At 38.7% G+C, this 6,822-nt stretch overlaps 1 pseudogene; it reads right to left on the reverse strand.

Annotated features, from left to right (window-relative positions):
• Positions 1–6,303: 6,303 nt before the first annotated feature.
• Positions 6,304–6,822, reverse strand: part of LOC137827351 (25S ribosomal RNA) — a 3,117-nt pseudogene continuing 2,598 nt past the window's right edge.

Below are 6,822 nucleotides of genomic sequence, written 5' to 3' on the forward strand. Positions count from 1 at the left end.
CTGATGGCATTTCATGTGTTCTTCTTGAATCAAAGTAGTAAAATGGATGCGGAAGCAATGGGTGAGTGAAACAAAGCCCTCCTAGGAGTTGTGATGGCTTTGAAGGTGCATGATGAGTATGAATTAGAGAGGTTCGGCCAGCTCTATGAAGAAAGGTGAAGGGAGTGAAGTTTATAGCCTAGATTTCTAGGAGAAGTATAGCTAGTGCACAAAATGGGCAGCATAACAATACTCAAATAAACTTGTCCAATACAAAGAGATAGCCTTCCTATTTATAGGCTATTTGGGCTTAAATGTTAAGCTACATTTCTAAGGAAAAGAAAACCAAAATTAAATCTAAATTCTAAGCCATGTGCCATGCAATGACCGGCCACACAAACCTAGGTTCTAGAAGGTTTCCTTCACAAAGTTCTTTCTACACTACCTATTTTACTAAGTACCCCTAATGGGCCTTTTATGCAACAAAGCCTCTTCTCTCCCGAACCGTAGCTTTGGCCCTTGTGTGTGTGAAGCTAGACGGTCTAGGACTCTTCATAGATGCTCCTCATGTAGCCTTGGCCTAGACGCTCCCTTGTGAGCTAGACGCTCCATTTGGAAGACTAGACGCTCCTTTGAGAGACTAGACGCTCCTTTGTGAAGCTAGTCTTAGTCTTTTGGCTTTCATAGTGTGGTGAGCTTGGGCCCTCTTCCATCATCCCCTCCCTCTTGAAAAAGGATTTGTCCTCAAATCCAATGCTTTTGCTTAGGGGAATGGTTGTGGCTGGATGGTGTCCATCATCTCCTACTTCTTTTGAGAAGATCTATCCTCAGATCTTCAGGCTTGATCTCGGATAGCAGCATCTTGTATCTTCAAAGCTTGTCCTCCTGGATCAAACGTCCACCTATAGAAATAATCAAATAAAGCATAGGTGTTAGTTTGCAAATTAATTTTACTAGGTTGCCATTGTTGTTTGTCTTTTGGTGTTGGCAACCTTGGACAAGATTTCTCTTTTAAGGGTTGTGTGTGGCCTCTAATCATCTTTTGTATTTTAAAATGGTCATTTGTGGTTACCTTCTCTTGAGGCATAATTCCTATAGGAGATGGTAACAACTTAAAAGAAGAAAGATGATTGAGCACACACATAACTTTAAAAGTAGAAGTAGTTTTGTGAACTAGTTGATGGTATGTTTGCTCATCTCTAAAATGGTGTGTGCACTTCATGACTATTCTAGGCATAATAGAAAGAGCTATATTTTCAAAAATATTTTGACCATGCGTTTGAGGATGATAAGCATTTAAAGTGTGCAACTTAGTTGCAAGTTGTCCAAAGGAAATCCTCAAATCATGGTTTGCGAAAGTTGGAGCTCTATTCAATACTATGCTTGAAAATAAACCATGAAGATGTATCACTTCTTTAGAGAAGAGTTTATCCATAACCATGAAGATTGAATTAAAACCTTTTGTTGTCCTAGGGAGTTTTAAAATGAAATTTGTATCTTCCCAAGGATCATTTGCAAAAGGTGAAGGAGTATAGAGTTCATGAGACTTTACTTTAGGTGTAGTTTGAAAACATGAGTTGTACTTAAAGTAATGTCTTTGAACCTCTTTTCTCATGGGTGACAAAAGTTTTCCTCTTAAAAGCTCTAGCGTTTGTTCAACTTTCTTTTGTCCCATGAGTTCTCCTTCTTGATCTATGCAAGCTTCTTGTAAGGACTTTTCTTTTGTGTTCATGCTTGCAAGTGTTCCTTTACAAAAGGAAAGGCTAGGTTGTTCAACAAGAAGCATGTTTGTAAAGGTATTTTCAATATGCTTGACTTGTTGAATGTCCTTGTGGGAAGGAACACTATTCTCCCACGCCTTTTGTTTCCCAAAATTTTTTTCTTTTTCTATTTTTTTTTCTTCATCCCTTTTGTGTTTCATTTGTATTTGGTCTTTTACCACTTGGGAATGTGGTAAAGGGCTAAGTACAAACCTTTTATGCTTGTGGATAAAAGAAATCTCGTTAGTTAGACCATTATGTGAGGTTTTCTTATCAAATTGCCATGGTCTACCTAATAAGATGTGGCAAGCTTCCATAGGTACTACATCACATAAAACATTGTCTTTGTAGTTGCCTATAGAAAACTCGATCTCCACTTGTTTGTCTACACGTAGTTCTCCATCCTCATTGATCCATTGTAAATTGTAAGGTTTTGGATGAGGAACTACTTGTAGTTTTAATTTTTCAATCAATCTAGTGCTACAACAATTGCAACATGACCCACCATCCACAATAAGAGAGCATATATTTTCTAAAACATTGCATCTAGTATGAAAAATGTTCTCTCGTTGTGTCTCAATGGGTGCACTAGGTTGATTGTGGAGGATTCTTTGAATCATCAATAAGTCCCCCTCCAAAGGATCAATCCTTTCTCCTTCCCCTTTTTCTTGGGTACTAGGTTCATCTTCACCACTTGTGTATTCATCTTTTCCTTTTAAAAACAAAATTCTTTGGTTTGGACATTGTGCTTGCACATGCCCTCTTCCAAAACATTTAAAACATTTGGTGTCCCTAGCACGGATGTATGGGGTGGAGGCATCTTTCACTAAGGGTTTGGTAGTCTCTTTGGATTCGTCTCTAGGTGTACTACCCTCCCTTTTAAAGTCTTTCTTGGGATAAGAGTTGGAGTAAGAACCTACCCTTTGACTTGAAGTTTTGCGCAAATTTTGTTGTTCGACTTTAATGCAAAGTTGAACCAAATCATTCAAGTCTTGATAGGGTAATAGTTCTACTCTATCCCTTATCTCAAGGTTGAGCCCACTTAGAAACCTAGATATGGTGGTGGTTTCTTCCTCTCTAATGGATGCTCTCATCATGTAGAGCTCCATTTTCTGCCTATACTCTTCCACACTTAAGTTCTTTTGTTGGAGTCTTTGGAGCTTGTCCATCAACTCCCTATGGTAGTAGGAAGGTATGTGGCGACGTCTTAGGGCTCCCCTAAGGTCATTCCAATATTCTATGGAAGGCTCCCTATGAAGACGTCGGTCTCTCTCTAAAGAGGTCCACCAATACATGGCATTGCTTTGGAAACTAAGGGTTGCTAAGGGTACCTTCCTTTCTTCACTCACCCTATGGCAAGCAAAGAGTTGCTCTACTTTCATCTCCCAATCTAGGTAGGCCTCTACGTCTTCCTTACCATAGAAATGGGGTAGGTCTACCCTTACTTCCTTTGGGCTCTCTTGCTCCCTTTGTCTAGTTCTTCTAGGGGGTGGTTGGTAGTAATCATTAATTCTAAGGCTTCCCTCCCCTAGAGTTGCAATACTTTGTGAATGGGATGCATGAGTTTTTTTTTATTTTTGTGATTTTTGTGACTTCTCTTCTTGAGCTTTAGCCAACTCATTGATTTTGTTCTCATTCTCCAATTGTCTAAAAGAGATCAATTGTACCGCTTGGGATACTTCTTTTAAAAGAGTTTTCAAAGATTTTACTTCACTTTCTATAGACTTTGGAGAGTGAGAAGAAGAAGACATGGCTAAAACTTTGTGTATATAGGTGTTTTACTTGGAGAAAGTTTAGGAAAGTTAGAGAAGGGAGTTTTCCAGGTAAGGGAGGTGAGTCACAATGGACTACTTAAGTACCAAGCCTTTTCCTTGCCAAAAACTTTTCCTCCAATGACTTCACACAAAATTTTCTCTTAGTAGAACACTTAGAACACAAGAAGTTGAGAAATCAAAAAGCAAGAAAACTATGTAAGCTAGATATGCAGCAAACTAGTCGGTATAGCACAAATTTAAACAATACTAAACATGCAAAACGTTTCTACCAAAACAAAAGAAATACAAGTTCAAACAAGCAACAAATTACTAAGCAAAAATGACTATGCTATTCGGCCCTAGGTGAGGCTTCTTGGACACTTTGAGCCCTTGAAGACACACTCACCGTCTAAAACGTAATTTAAAAGAGGTAATTAACAATAAACCAAGTTGTAAAGGAGATAAGAAAACCCCCTTTGTTGTTCCTCTTTTTGGTTAGTGAACTTTCTTTGTTGTCTTGATTGTTGATCTTCTAGGGGTTTGTAGTGTTTGTTTCAAGAAGCTTGTTTCGGCCTTAGCTTGACTCCTCCTTAGAAAGTTGGCTTTAATTCTCCAATTTCCAGCACCTATTCACAAAGGCTTAACCTTAAACCAAGTCAATTTCCATGCACATAAGCACCAAGTGAGAATTAATTTCCAGCACCCACAAAAGAGAGGTCAAGAAACAAAAGCAAGAAACAAATTTAATTGAAAGAAAAACAGTACCACCAAAAGGATTTATAATATGAAAACTTAGAAAGAGATTCAAGGAATTAAAGCAAACAATTAAAGGTACTCAATAAAAGTTGGCACACAAAAGGAATTCCTAAAGAAAAGCACTAGATTAGATGACCAAATAAAAAAAACAGCACCACTGGAAAATGTTGTGGGCCAGAAAACAGTTTTGTTCCCCGATTTATGCTGAGCTGTAATTGTAAAATTTGTTTCTGAAATTTGGATACAAGAAAATTCAGGATCTTAGCTAAATTTTGGCTTTGGAATCACCTAAAACGCATGCACCATTTTTTTTTAATAATTTTTGCAAATTTGGTGTGCAGTTAGGCCAGCTGTAACGCTCAAGATTCGCACTCTGATTTTGTGAGATTTATCATTTTTTTTCTGTTGCTCCTTTTGACCTCATTCTTTTTTTGTCTTTTCTATAACACCTTAAACTTGCATTTTCCAGAAATTCAGAATTTTCCTATGGGTAGAAAATTTTTTTTAAACAAAACAGCCCAGAACAGAGAGGTGTTACAGGGGAAATCTGGAAAACTGGAAGAAAACGGCAAGATAACCAAAATTAACACAATGGAAATGTGAGAATGGAAATTGTGTATGAACTAAGACACAATTATGAACTCAAACTAAAAATAAAAAGCACCAAAGGATCAAAATAACAGCAGATTAAAGCAAAATAAAGAGACCCAAAACAAGAAACAATCAAGCCAAAAAAATAGGACTACTAAGAATTGATGACAATATGGATGAACATGACTTGACAAAACATGTATAGATTCAGAAATTTAAAGACTCAAAGCATAATATGAAGCAAAATAATGAAAGCAATAAAGACTCAAAGCCTAAAACAAAAATAGCAACACAAAGGTGTATGGAATCCTATCACAAATTGCACAAGAACTTGTTCAAGATCAAATGAACAAGAGTGCTTGGGTTGGATCTTCCACAAAGCACACCAAGAACAAATTAAAATATAAAAACAGCAAGACAAGTAAGGAATTGAAATGACAAAGATGAAATAAAGAAGAACTGAAATTAAAAAGACAAGCTACTCATCTTGAAGAACCAATAGCTCATGATACCAAATGATGGCATTTCATGTGTTCTTCTTGAATCAAAGTAGTAAAATGGATGCGGAAGCAATGGGTGAGTGAAACAAAGCCCTCCTAGGAGTTGTGATGGCTTTGAAGGTGCATGATGAGTATGAATTAGAGAGGTTCGGCCAGCTCTATGAAGAAAGGTGAAGGGAGTGAAGTTTATAGCCTAGATTTCTAGGAGAAGTATAGCTAGTGCACAAAATGGGCAGCATAACAATACTCAAATAAACTTGTCCAATACAAAGAGATAGCCTTCCTATTTATAGGCTATTTGGGCTTAAATGTTAAGCTACATTTCTAAGGAAAAGAAAACCAAAATTAAATCTAAATTCTAAGCCATGTGCCATGCAATGACCGGCCACACAAACCTAGGTTCTAGAAGGTTTCCTTCACAAAGTTCTTTCTACACTACCTATTTTACTAAGTACCCCTAATGGGCCTTTTATGCAACAAAGCCTCTTCTCTCCCGAACCGTAGCTTTGGCCCTTGTGTGTGTGAAGCTAGACGGTCTAGGACTCTTCATAGATGCTCCTCATGTAGCCTTGGCCTAGACGCTCCCTTGTGAGCTAGACGCTCCATTTGGAAGACTAGACGCTCCTTTGAGAGACTAGACGCTCCTTTGTGAAGCTAGTCTTAGTCTTTTGGCTTTCATAGTGTGGTGAGCTTGGGCCCTCTTCCATCAGTAACCACTTTTCCAAAACCATGATTTTCATGTTTCACCCCACACACCACCAAGTCACAAAATCAAGACAAAATAGCAAACTTGGCTAATTCGAAACCCAACCAAGATTAACTGTCCACCTTATTTTGGATGCATTTGTGGTTCATTCCCATCACGTGTAATGAAACACCTTCACATATTGTTTCGCCCGCCCATCCCTATGAAGTGTAACTTCCGGCGATTTCCAAGTACCTGCTTATATTTCTTAAAATGTGATGAATCAAAGCGACAAGGGCTGAATCTCAATGGATCGTGACAGTAAGGCCACTTTGCCACTTACAATACCCCGTCGCGTATTAAGTCGTTTGCAAAGGATTCTACCCACCGCTCGATAGGAATTGCGCTTCAAGGCGTCTCGCAAGGCTGATTCACCTTACAAGGGTCACCAACGGCAAGTGCCTCTGGCAGGCCAAGGCACCCTACTGCTGGTCGACAAACAAACGGCGGGCGCATTCATCGCTTCTAGTCCGGATTCTGACTTAGAGACGTTCAGTCATAATCCAACGCACGCTAGATTCGCGCCACTGGCTTTTCAACCAAGCACGATTACCAATTGTGCAAATCAACAGTTCCTCTCGTACTAGGTTGAATTACTATAGAGACATTGTCATTAGTAGGGTAAAACTAATCTGTCTCACGATGGTCTAAACCCAGCTCACGTTCCCTATTGGTGGGTGAACAATCCAACACTTGGTGAATTCTACTTCACAATGATAGGAAGAGTCGACATCGAA

Source organism: Phaseolus vulgaris, chromosome 7 (assembly GCF_051622355.1).
Source record: "Phaseolus vulgaris cultivar YP4 chromosome 7, ASM5162235v1, whole genome shotgun sequence".
NCBI classification, from domain to species: Eukaryota; Viridiplantae; Streptophyta; class Magnoliopsida; order Fabales; family Fabaceae; genus Phaseolus; species Phaseolus vulgaris.